The sequence below is a fragment of the Gossypium raimondii genome, chromosome 3, assembly GCF_025698545.1.
Source record: "Gossypium raimondii isolate GPD5lz chromosome 3, ASM2569854v1, whole genome shotgun sequence".
Taxonomy (NCBI): Eukaryota; Viridiplantae; Streptophyta; class Magnoliopsida; order Malvales; family Malvaceae; genus Gossypium; species Gossypium raimondii.
Window position 1 is genome coordinate 10735307 of NC_068567.1, and position 13165 is coordinate 10748471.

The following is a 13165-nucleotide window of genomic DNA, read 5'->3' on the forward strand; positions in this document are numbered from 1 at the left end:
AATTAAATCGTTTATGTACTAGTGTCACAGAGCTAGATCTTTCGTCTCGCGATCCGTGCGGCATTAGGTGATCCGTTCATCCAAACTCGCCAAAGTCAGCCTTTACTTAAGTGAGGATTCCTTAAGAACTCTTTCAAGGTACCAATTTGTATAGCGGAAGCAAACTTATGCCAAAAGAAGCCACAAAGAATAATAGAAAGCCACAGAAAAGAACGCACACAAGGTGTTTAAGTAAATGCTCTCAGAATTCTATTACTCTTAAGAATTCAAGTACAATAGAATGATTTACAAGTGAGGGGAAGGCTCTCTATTTATAGTTGAGCTCCCCCAAAACCAACGGTCAAGATTAAATTACATCGACGGACGAGATTAGCCTATCCCTTAATTTTAGGGATTTATAAGATTACATCATATCATATCAAATCTACAAGATATGATTCCCCTACTTACTAAAAGTAGCCTTAGTTGTCATATCTTCATTATCGGGCTAACCATGCTTCAATCTGACAGGCTTCTCCAACAATTCTTTGAATCGGGCCAGTTCTCGTGGGCTAAATGTTTCTTATCTAATTGATAGACCTCCATGGGGCGCATCTTGTGCCATAGTCACGGGCTTTGCACTTTGGCCCATGACATTCTCCCCCACTCATTCTCGCAACTTCCTCATTGCGACTTCCGAATGACACTGACTTGATTCACCTTGGAACTCTCTTGTTGCATTGGTTTCCTCCCGACTTGTCTTGCAATTGGGTTGTCCCCTCTTTCGGAACCTTTACCTCGGCTTCCGTCGCCTCTTTACTTGAATCGTTACACTCGTTGGTACATCTCATTGGCAAGAAGTCTTCACTCTAACTTGTCCTAATTTTGACTTGTTTCCTTTTGAATCGCATTGATTCTCACACATTGGCTTCGTATTGCCCATAATCCCTCGACCTCATTTCTTATGAACTTTGAAAGGGCCTCTACGACCTTGCCAAGCCAACAAGTCAGAATTCAAAACACTATCAAAGTGTTCACAATGTACCTGACTTGCAGCATTTACTCGTCCAAACTATTTCTGCATTGCTCATTTTCCCTCGAAGCCTGATGCACAACCCACCTTTCCTAAAGGTGTTGGCTCCACAATCAAATTTGCAGGCTTTACATCGATCTCTTGTACCATTAACACTTCTGAAAAGGCTTTCGTAGCATTACGTTCTATCGAGTCAATATTCTTCCCATACGAAACATCCACAACTAGTTGGATTGACGACAACACCTTTGTCCTAACCTTCATATCTCTATGCACCGACACAATAATTTTTGATAACGGACCAGTGACAATATGAATTGATTGGCCCATGGATACAAAGATGTCTGAATCTTGTCAAGAAAGTTTAAGCCAAGCACATAATTGTACTCATCTAATTGGATTACCTCGAATTCTTTCTTGCCTTTCCATTCGCCGATTTGTAACTCTACATTACGAACTACTCCCACAATTTAGGCCTCATCAAAATCTACCGTCTTAATCTTCCTATTCAATTTCTTAATAGAGAGACCAAGGTTCCTTACAGCCTTTTCTAATATGAACAAGTCTGATGCTCCTGTATCAACAAGAGCACTCCTCTTTTGACCTGCAATGTTGATGTCTACAAACATCAACCCTTCTCCACCATTCCTTTTCTTAGGAATGTGTAACATAGCCAGGTTCGTTCGTACAAATTCAATAAACCATTCATTCATCATTTGGAAGAAAGCTTCTTTAGCCTCTCCTTCTTGGCCCTCAGATATGGGCCTTATACCACTCGAAGCTGCTCCTTGAACGGAGGCTTGAGCGTTACTTTTTGCTTCATCGAAATCAGCTCAGTCGGATGACATTACTATATGAAAACATGTTTTAAAACAATCAGGAGATATCACACTATCACAAGTTATATAATAGCATGTATAGCTAGACTCATATAGGCTACGTTAGTCCGAGAATCGACTAAATCGTAGCTCTGATACTAATAAATGTAACACTTCTAACACGAATCCGTCGCTAAAATAGGGTTACAGAGCATTACCGGAGTTTACAGAACAAATAGACAGAAATTTCACATCATATTATATTCATATTAAAAATCAATCAAAATCATATATATTGTTCTATATATGAGTCCTCGAGGCTCATAATACTTATCGAAAATAAGTTAGGACTAAATCGGGTACTCAAAGAATTTTTTGAAAAACATTAAAATTTTTCAAAGGTACAGGGGACACACACTCGTGTGGCTAGGCCGTGTGACTCACACGGTTAAGAGACACTCCCATGTCTCAGGCCGTGTGGGTATTCGAAATAAGGGCACACGGTCGTGTCCCAACCCGTGTAACTCTTAGACTTGGGTCACATGGCCAAGCCATACGCCCGTGTGCTAGGCCGTGTGAGTATTCTATTTTGTGCAAATTAAAAGTACAAGGGACACACGACAGTGTCACTTGGTCGTGTGTCACACACGGCTGAGACACACCCCCGTGTCTCTTCCCGTGTGGACAAAAATAGACCATTTTTCTAGCCATATTTCTCACCCAATTTGTCATCAACCTAAATCAACATTTTGGACATCAACAATCCATAACAAGGCATTCAAATCAAGCCAAAATCAATACTTAAACATGTAATACTATCACATACCAACAATATGCCCTTAGGCTCTTTAAATGACAACATAACTCATATCAATCAAATAACCAATTTCACCTACATAACCAAATACAAATATGCATAATTTAACGAATATACCTATTCAACCCAACCATCAATATACCTATAAGATTTCTATCATTCAACTAGTTCAAACACACATCAAACATGATAAGGCCACTTACATACACATCAAAATTTATCCATCACAAGCCATTCAAATGACTAGTTCTAACAAAACATTTATATGCCATCATTGGCCAAATTAACCTATACATGCCATTATAACCAAAATTAATTTACTAATTATACCGAAAAAGGCTGATGGATAGTGTGAAGTTGCTCCGACCAGCTTCCAACCAAAATGAGCTTTCGAATTACTATAAAGCATGAAAAATAACACAGAGTAAGCATTTAAGCTTAGTAAGTTCATATAACAAGAAAATTCACTTACCATGTAATCACATTTAAGGTAAGTATGCTAATATAACGAAACCAATTTGGCCAAATTCCTAAACACATATCCTCAACATGTTAGTCATGTAACACTTTCATTAACCATTAAACATGGATGTACATAATCACTAGGTAAGATTCACATACATGTATCATCCATCTCATATTTCAACATATCATGTAATATCATTTCCATGTAATTCAAGTATATACTCGTAATTGTTCATTTCAAACTCATATTGTTTCATATCAGAACTTTACCCGTTGAACTATTTAAAATATCGTTGGATACACGGGTAGTACACACGAAGTGTACAAATCTATAATCCGTCAATTCATGTACTTGTATACTTACATAAGCATGTAAACGGAAAGCTCTTTCGAACCATATAACGAGAAGCTCATGTGAGCTAAGTAATGGGAAGCTCATACGAGCTGTATATTGAGAAACTCTTGCAAGCTAAATATCGAGAAACTCATGAGAGCCAAGTATCGGGAAGCTCAAGAGAGCTGTGGTGTGTCCACAACACATGCAGCATCACAACCATATCGAGAACCTTAATGACATGTCATTTGTATCCTTCGAATTTCTAAGGTTCAAACAAGACTCGATAATTATCGGATATGTGATCATAATTACACATGGAAATTTGTACAAATCACACACAACAACATTAAATTTTAAAACATATAATTATATAATTTAGTTACACGAACTTACCTTGATAGGTTTTCATAGATACGAAGGTTACTAATCTGATACTTTTTCTTTGCCTCGATCTAACTCCGTATTAGGTCTATCCGGATCTATACGAATGAATTTAACTCAATTTAATATAATTCATATTCAATTTAATCTAACACACATCTTTGGAAAATTACTATTTTACCCTATACTTTTAATTAGTTACAATTTAGTCCATAAGCTCAAAAATGAAATTCATACACTTTAATCATTATTCAAGCCTAGCCGATTTTCATACATATCAATAGTAGCCCATGTATTTCACAAAATTTAGAATTTTTCTATAAATTTTTCATCTTTTCAATTTAGTCCCTAATTGATAATTTTATCAAAATTCTCTTTACAAAAGTTGTTTATCTAATAACAACCTTTCATTTTCTATCATAAAAATTCAAAATTCAACTATACTCATCCATGAAAAAGCCCTAATACTTTAACAGTTTTGCAAATTAATCCCTGAGATAGTTAGATTAAGCTATTACGATCTCGGAAACATAAAAATCATTAAAAACGGGACAAGAATACTTACTCAAATGAGCAAAATAAGCTTGCTAAAACTCAAGCTTCCATGTCTAGAGTTTCCATATTTTTGATGAAAGATGATGAGAATGAATGATAATAATAATTATTTAATTCATTTATCATCATTATTTTATTAACTTTCCAAAATTAACCTTACTAATTTATTAAATTTCCAATGATGAATAATCATTCTTATCTACTAACTACTGTAAATGGTCTATTTGCTATATAAGGACCTCCAATTTTAAATTCCATAGTGATTTGATACTTTTAACTACTAGAATTAAATTTTCACTCTTTATGCAATTTAGTCCTTTTTATCAAGCTAGGCATGTAAACAATAAAATTTCTTAACAAAATTTTCATACGATATTTATATCATACTGTAGACTATAAAATAATATTAAAATAAATTTTCTTTTGACCTCGAATTTGTGGTCTCGAAACTACTATTTCGATTTCACTGAAAACAGGCTGTTACAACTCTCCCTCTTAAAGGAATTTTTGTCCTCGAAAATCTTACTAGTAAAAAGGTTCGGATATTGCTTTCTCATAGTTTCTTCAGGTTCCTAGGTAGCTTCTTCTATTTCGTATTGTTGCCAGAGGACTTTTACTAAAGCTACCTTTTCATTTTTCAATTATTTCACCTCACGTGCTAGAATTCTGATCGGTTCCTCACTGTATGTCATGTCAGGCTGAATTTCAACATCTGTCAAAGAATTAACATGTGAAGGATTTAACTGATACCGTCGTAACATAGACACATGAAAGACATTGTGAATCTTTGATACGAGCCAAGGAGGTGACACTCAAGGGGTTGTTTTTCCTAGTGGTCCAATTATCGAAGCAAGGCACGACAATTAAAATTAAAGATGAATGCTTTTGTCCAAGACTTTGTTGCTACAAATTTAATTCATCATGTTCGTGACGTTGACAAATATGGGAATGCAATTCACTGGACCAATCTTGGAATAGTGAAAGCCCATAAATTGGTGGATTAATCTTTTATGTATATTATTATTATTATTATTATTATTTACTTAATTCTCATTGGTTGGGACACATCATTTATGAGTTAAGTAATTTTATTGGTTAGGTTATTATTTATTTATTTTCTTAGATAATTGTAAAGAGTTTTATTAGGATTCAATTACTCTTTAAAGAGTTTTTATTAGGATTTAATTACTCTTGAAAGAGTTTTATTAGGATTCAATTACTCTTGTAATTTACCTATAAATAGGCTTGTTTTCTACACATGGAGGGGAGAATAAAAAAAGAAGAGTATTTGTTTTCTTTCAAATTTGTGTGAGGCAAATTTTTTGGGAGTAGAGTGATTCTTCTCTTGCTATTTAGTTTGGAGTTTGTTACTTTCGAGGGTATTTCGGAGTTGCAAATATTTAAATTTCTTTCCCATTCATCGGTGTTTCTAGAGGTTATTCTTCTAGGGGTTTCGTAGGGAGCCGCTCAATCATTGGCGTTTTTGGTTACAAGTTAACCAAGGGTTCCATAGGGCAAATCTATCCTTTTTATTATTTATTTATTTATTATTATTTTAACTGATTTTATTTATTCTCGTTTTATTTCTAATTTGTGTTTCTCTTGTGTCTAGATCCGGGATTCCGTATCAGTTGGTATCAGTTTCAGGCCATTCGGTGTTATTTTCGAAGCTAAAATCAAATCCGAAACGAGTCAAAATACCTAAAACACTTTTCATCGGTTTCTTCGATTCTCTTTTTTGTGAAGTTTGTGTTTATTCTCCTCTTATCTTTAAAAAAAACAAAAAAGCGCAAAAAAAAAGTGAGTAAAAAGCGCAAAAAGCAAAAAAGCGCAAAAAAAAGTTGCCTACCTTTCATACGTAGGTTTCTTCTTTTCCTATTATTGTTATTATTTTTATTTTATTTTTCCCAAAATTTATTTTTTCCCCCTTCTTTTCTTGACTCAAGTATAATTAAAGCTTCAATTTTTGAAAATCTTAAGACACCAAACGTTTCCGATTTTTTGTTTTCCTTTAAATTGGGTAGAGTTTTCTTAAGTTTTCTTCTTATTAAAGCTTTTCTTTGACTCTAGAGTTAGGGATCGTTGCAGGTCTACGTTTTTTTTTTGTTTCTCTTACGTTTTCTAACACTTTGTTTCTTCTTGTGTTAGCAGATATTAAAGGCACGCACAATTCCTTCATCCGTGTAGCCTCCATTACAAATTTCTTCGTCAAGTTTATTGGCCTCTTAAAGCAATTAGGATCTTCATTGTTTCTTTGAAGTTTGCACCTCCATTATTTGATCTTGATTAGTAACCCTCTCCAAACATATTTACAAGTTTTGAATCATTCAGAGAGTTATTCTTTTGAAAGCTAACGAGTGAGGTTATTATTATTTTTTCTTGTTCCTATTTGTGTGATTTTTTTCACAGATACCATGCCAATCACTAGATCCCAAACTAGTAAAAATGAAGAGGATGAGCAAAAAAGAGATAACGATCCTTTGGTCGAGTTGTTACAAAAAGAGATGAAAAAGCTGCAAACTCAAATCGAACATCGCATGACCCAGATGATACAAGAGCAAAGGGAGTATCTTGATGCAAAACTTACAACTTAAGAGAGATACATTACCGATAATTACAAGAAGTTGAACGAAGCCTTTATAAGCCGATCAAATTCGCGCGATCGACCTTTTAAACGAAGGGAGGACCATGTTTTTGATGATGACTTTGAGTCCGAGTATGTACCTAGAGAAAGGGTGGAACGAAACAATGACACCCCCAAACCAAAATTTCCTTCTTTCTCAGGGAAGAATGATCCTGATGCTTACCTTGATTGGGAGGAAAAGATGGAAGCAGTCTTTGCTTGTTACAATTACTCTGATGAGAAAAATGTAACATACGCTGTCGTTGAGTTCATTAATTATGCACTAACATGGTGGAATCAATTATGTAAAACAAGGATTCTTTATAGAGAGCAACCTGTTACTACTTGGGTTGAAATGAATCGCATCTTACGAAAATAGTTTGTTCCACCATACTATTATCGAGAACTCCATCAAAGACTCCAACATCTTGTTCAAGGAGATAGATCTGTGGATGACTACTACAAAGAGATGGAGACTATTCAGATTAGAGCCAATCTTGTTGAAGAGGCTGAGGTGACTATGGCTAGATTCCTTGCTGGCCTAAAGCCTGAGATTGCAAATCGAGTTGAGTTACAACACTACATGGATGTTGAAGAGATGCTTCAAACCGCACTCACCATTGAAAAGCAATTACGAAAGCATGGGACACCGAGGGGTGCTAGTTCAGTTTCTAATCCTGCTTGGAGAGGAAATTGGCAAAAACAAGATGATAGATTGTGGAATGGGAGAGATGCACGGTTCAAGCCAAATGAGCCTAAAACTTACTCCAAAGATAGAGGTATGCCTAATTCATTTAAAGGTTCTACTTCTACTAATCGAGCTCTATCTTCTTCTTCACTTCTCCTAGTGCCATTAAGCGACCAAAAGATATTACCGCTTCAAATGCCAAGGAAGGGGTCACTATGCTCGAGAATGCCCTAATAAAAAGTCTTTGGTAATTCGAGAAGATGGCGAGGTTGATTTTGAGTCGATAACGAAGATGAGATGCCTCCTTTGGAAGATGCTTGATGATGTGCATACTCATGATGAATATGAAGAATACTTGGAGTATGGTGAGAAAGCACTTGTTGCTCGAAGGGCTTTAAATGTCCATTTAAAGAGGAAGGCGTGAACAAAGAGATAACATTTTCCACACGAGATGTTTGATTGGTGGACAACCTAGTTCATTGATCATCGATAGTGGAAGTTGCACCAATGTGGTGAGTTTTCCCCTTGTTGAGAAACTTGGCCTACCTTGTGTGAAGCATCCAAGGCCATACCGCTTACAATGGCTGAATGATAGTGGGGAGGTAAAAGTATCTAAACAATGCTTAGTTTCATTTTCTATTGGTAGATACTCTGATAAAGTTTTGTGTGATGTTGTTCCAATGTAAGCTGGGCACATATTACTTGGACGGCCATGGCAGTTTGATCGACGAGTAAATCATGATGGTTTCCTTAACCAATATACTTTTGTGTTCCTTGGAAAGAAGTTTACTTTGGCTCCACTTCCTCCTCAAGAAGTCTACAATGATCAACTCAAACTTGCTAGTGAGATGGGTAAGGGAAGTGAGGTAAAATCATTGAAAAAGGCTGAGAGTAAAGAGGCCCTTAGTGTTGAAAGCCAACTTAAAGGCCCAACATTGGTGAGTGATTGCACACACAAGTCACGAGATGAGAAAGTGAGTTTATTCGTTAGGTTTCTAGATATCAAATTTGCTCTTTGTACAAAACAAACATTTGTAATTATTAGGTTTAGGGAAAACTTTATTTTGACTAACCCTAATACACATTTGCCTAGTTGTTTTGTTGATCTTTTGCAGGATTTTGAGGATGTATTTCCTTCTAAAATGCCTAAGGGATTACCTCCTTTACGAGGGATTGAACATCAAATTGACTTTGTGCCTGGTTCGAGTATTCTGAATAGACCAGTCTATCGAAACAATCCTGAAGAAACTAAGGAGTTGCAAAGGTAAGTTGAAGATCTCTTAGAGAAAGGGTTAATTCGTGAGAGTCTAAGCCCTTGTGCGGTCCCTGTACTTCTCGTCCCAAAAAAAGATGGTTCTTGGAGAATGTGTGTTGATTGTCGTGCTGTCAACAAGATTACGGTAAAGTATCGATATCCAATTCCTCGATTAGATGATATGTTGGATGAGCTTAATGGTGCATGCATTTTCTCTAAAATTGACTTAAAAAATGGTTACCATCAAATAAGAATGAAAAAGGTGATGAATGGAAAACTGCTTTTAAGACTAAGTATGGCCTATATGAGTGGTTAGTTATGCCATTTGGCTTAACTAAAGCTCCTAGCACATTCATGAGATTAATGAACCACATACTTAGACCTTTTTTAGGAAAATTTGTCGTTGTGTATTTTGATGACATACTGATTTATAGCAAAACTTTGAATGATCATGTTGGGCATGTTAAATTAGTATTGGATGTGTTAAGGCATGAACGACTCTTTGCTAATCTTGAAAAATGCACCTTTTGTATGGATAAGCTTGTTTTTTTGGGTTTTGTGATAAGTTCTATAGGAATCCATGTGGATGAGGAGAAGGTAAAGGCAATTCAAGAATGGCCTATCCCTAAAACTGTTTCTGAGGTAAGGTCTTTTCTTGGGTTAGCCGATTTCTACCGCAGGTTTGTTCGTAACTTTTCCACAATTGCTTCACCTTTGACTGCACTTATTAAAAAGGATGTATCTTTTCATTGGACAGATAAGCAAGAATTAGCATTTAATGAACTTAAAGATAAATTGTGTAATGCTCCTATTCTTGTTTTACCTAATTTTGAAAAGACCTTTGAGATTGAATGTGATGCTTCTGGTGTAGGTATAGGTGCCGTCCTCATGCAAGATAGTAAACCACTAGCCTACTTTAGTGAAAAACTTGGTGGAGCACATTTGAACTATTCGACCTATGATAAAGAGTTGTATGCCTTGGTAAGGGCATTAGAAGTTTGGCAACATTACCTTTTACCAAAGGAGTTTGTGATTCACACTGACCATGAATAACTTTAGCACTTAAAGGGACAAAGTAAGTTGAACAAGCGACATGCGAGGTGGGTTGAATTTATTGAATCTTTTCCTTATGTTATAAGGTATAAGAAAGGTAAAGATAATATTGTGGCTGATGCTCTATCAAGGAGGTACACTTTACTTAGTACTTTGCATACTAAGTTATTAGGTTTTGAGTATCTCAAAGATTTATATGCAACTGATTCTGATTTTGCAAGCATTTATGACGCATGTGAACATGGTGCATTTCACAAATTTTATAAGCATGATGGCTATCTTTTTCGAAATAATAGACTATGCTTACCAAAGTGTTCAATGCGAGAATTGTTGGTTCGAGAGGCTCATAGTGGTGGTCTTATGGGTCATTTTGGAGTCACTAAGACTTATGATGTTTTACATGAGCATTTTTATTGGCCTAACATGCGAAAACTTGTTGAAAAAATTTGCTCTACTTGCATTACTTGTAAACAAGCTAAATCCACTGTAATGCCTCATGGTCTATATACTCCTCTTCCTGTTCCTAGTTCACCTTGGACTGACATTTCAATGGATTTTGTAATAGGTTTACCAAGGACAAAGCGTGGACGAGATAGCATCTTTGTGGTTGTGGATCGATTTTCTAAAATGGCTCATTTCATTCCATGCCATAAGACTGATGATGCTACCCATGTTGCCGATCTATTTTTTCGTGAAGTTGTGAGATTACATGGAATCCCTAGGACTATCGTTTCCGATAGAGATGCAAAATTTCTTAGTCACTTTTGGAAGGTGTTATGGGGTAAGTTAGGTACTAAACTACTTTTCTCTACTACATGCCACCCTCAAACTGATGGTCAAACCGAGGTGGTAAATCGAGTTTTGGGATCTTTGCTTAGAGCCATAATAGGTAAGAATGTTAAATCTTGCGAAGAATGGATACCCTATGTTGAGTTTGCTTATAATCGTTCTGTTCATTCTTCCACAGGTTTTACTCCTTTTGAGATTGTATATGGCTTTAATCCACTTACTGTTTTAGATTTGCTTCCTTTACCTTTGAATGAGATTGCTAATTTAGATGGTGAAAGGAAAGCTGATTTAGTGAAAGAGATCCATGAGAAGGCTCGTAAAGCCATTGAGAAAAAGAATGAGTCCAATGCACATCGAGCTAATAAAGGGCGAAAGCAAGTCTTGTTTGAACCTGGAGATTGGGTATGGGTGCACATGAGGAAGGAACGATTTCCTTCTAAGAGAAAGAATAAACTTGATGCACGAGGAGATGGACCATTCCAAGTACTCGAGAAAATAAATGACAATGCTTATCGCATTGATCTTCCTGGTGAGTATAGTGTTAGTGCTACTTTCAATGTTTCTGATCTTTCTCCTTTTGAATTTGATGCAGGTTCAGATTCGAGGACGAATCTTCTTGAAGAGGGGGAGAATGATACGAGCCAAGGAGGTGACACTCAAGGGGTTGTTTTTCCTAGTGGTCCAATTACTCGAAGCAAGGCACGACAATTAAAATTAAAGATGAATGCTTTTGTCCAGGACTTTGTTGCTACAAATTTAATTCATCCTGTTCGTGACATTGACAAATACGAGAATGCAATTCATTGGACCAATCTTGGAATAGTGAAAGCCCATAAATTGGTGGATTAATCTTTTATGTATATTATTATTATTATTATTTACTTAATTCTCATTGGTTGGGACACATCATTTATGGGTTAAGTAATTTTATTGGTTAGGTTATTATTTATTTATTTTCTTAGATAATTTTAAAGAGTTTTATTAGGATTTAATTACTCTTTAAAGAGTTTTTATTAGGATTCAATTACTCTTGAAAGAGTTTTATTAGGATTCAATTACTCTTGTAATTTGCCTATAAATAGGCTTGTTTTCTACACATTGAGGGGAGAATAAAAAAAGAAGAGTATTTGTTTTCTTTCAAATTTGTGTGAGGCAAATTTTTTGGGAGTAGAGTGATTCTTCTCTTGCTATTTAGTTTGAAGTTTGTTACTTTCGAGGGTATTTCGGAGTTGCAAATATTCAAATTTCTTTCCCGTTCATCGTTGTTTCTAGAGGTTATTCTTCTAGGGGTTTCGTAGGGAGCCGCTCAATCATTGGCCTTTTTGGTTACAAGTTAACCAAGGTTCCATAGGACAAATCTATCCTTTTTATTATTTATTTATTTATTATTATTTTAACTAATTTTATTTATTCTCGTTTTATTTCTAATTTGTGTTTCTCTTGTGTCTAGATCCGGGATTCCGTATCAATCTTTTCTAATTCTGACAGTAAAGCTAATCGATATGCAATGAGTTCGATTCTCCCAGTAATCTCATACGGCCCAATAAATCGTGGACTCAGTTTCCTTTTATGGCCGAACCAGAGAACTCTCTTCTAGGGCGAAACTTTCAAAAATACTTTGTCGCCAACTTGAAACTCTATTTCTTTACATTTAAGATCCACGTAAGATTTCTGACGATTAGAAGCTGCTTTCAAGCTATTTGGGATCACTTTCACTTTTTCCTCAGTCTCACGAATCAAATCAACTCTGTGTATCTTTTTCTCACTGAGCTCAGTCCATTACAATGGAGTTCGACATTTTTGACCATACAGAGCCTCATACGGTGCCATCTTTATGCTTGACTTGAAACTATTATTATATGCAAATTCAACTAATGGCAAATATTTTTCCCAATTTCCTTCGAACTCTAAAACTCAACACCGAAGCATATATTTAAGAATCTGAATCACATGCTCTGATTGACCATCAGTCTTAGGGTGAAATGCAGTGCTAAAATGCAACTGCGTACCTAGAGCTTCCTGTAACTTTTTCTAGAATTGTGATGTGAATCGCGAATCTCTATCTGAAATAATGGAGACTGCCACTCCATGTAGTCTGACAATTTCTGAAACATATAACTTAGCCAATCTATCAAGTGAGAAATCTATACGTATCGGAATAAAATGTACAGACTTTATCAAACGATCAACGATAACCCAAATGACATCTTTCTTTTTTGGGGATAGGGCTAACCCCGATACAAAATCCATTGTAAGTCATTTTTATCAAGCTAGACATGGTAAATGATAAAATTTCTTAACGAAATTTTCATATGATATTTCTATCATACTGTAGACTATAAAATAATATTAAAATAAATTTTCTTCTAACC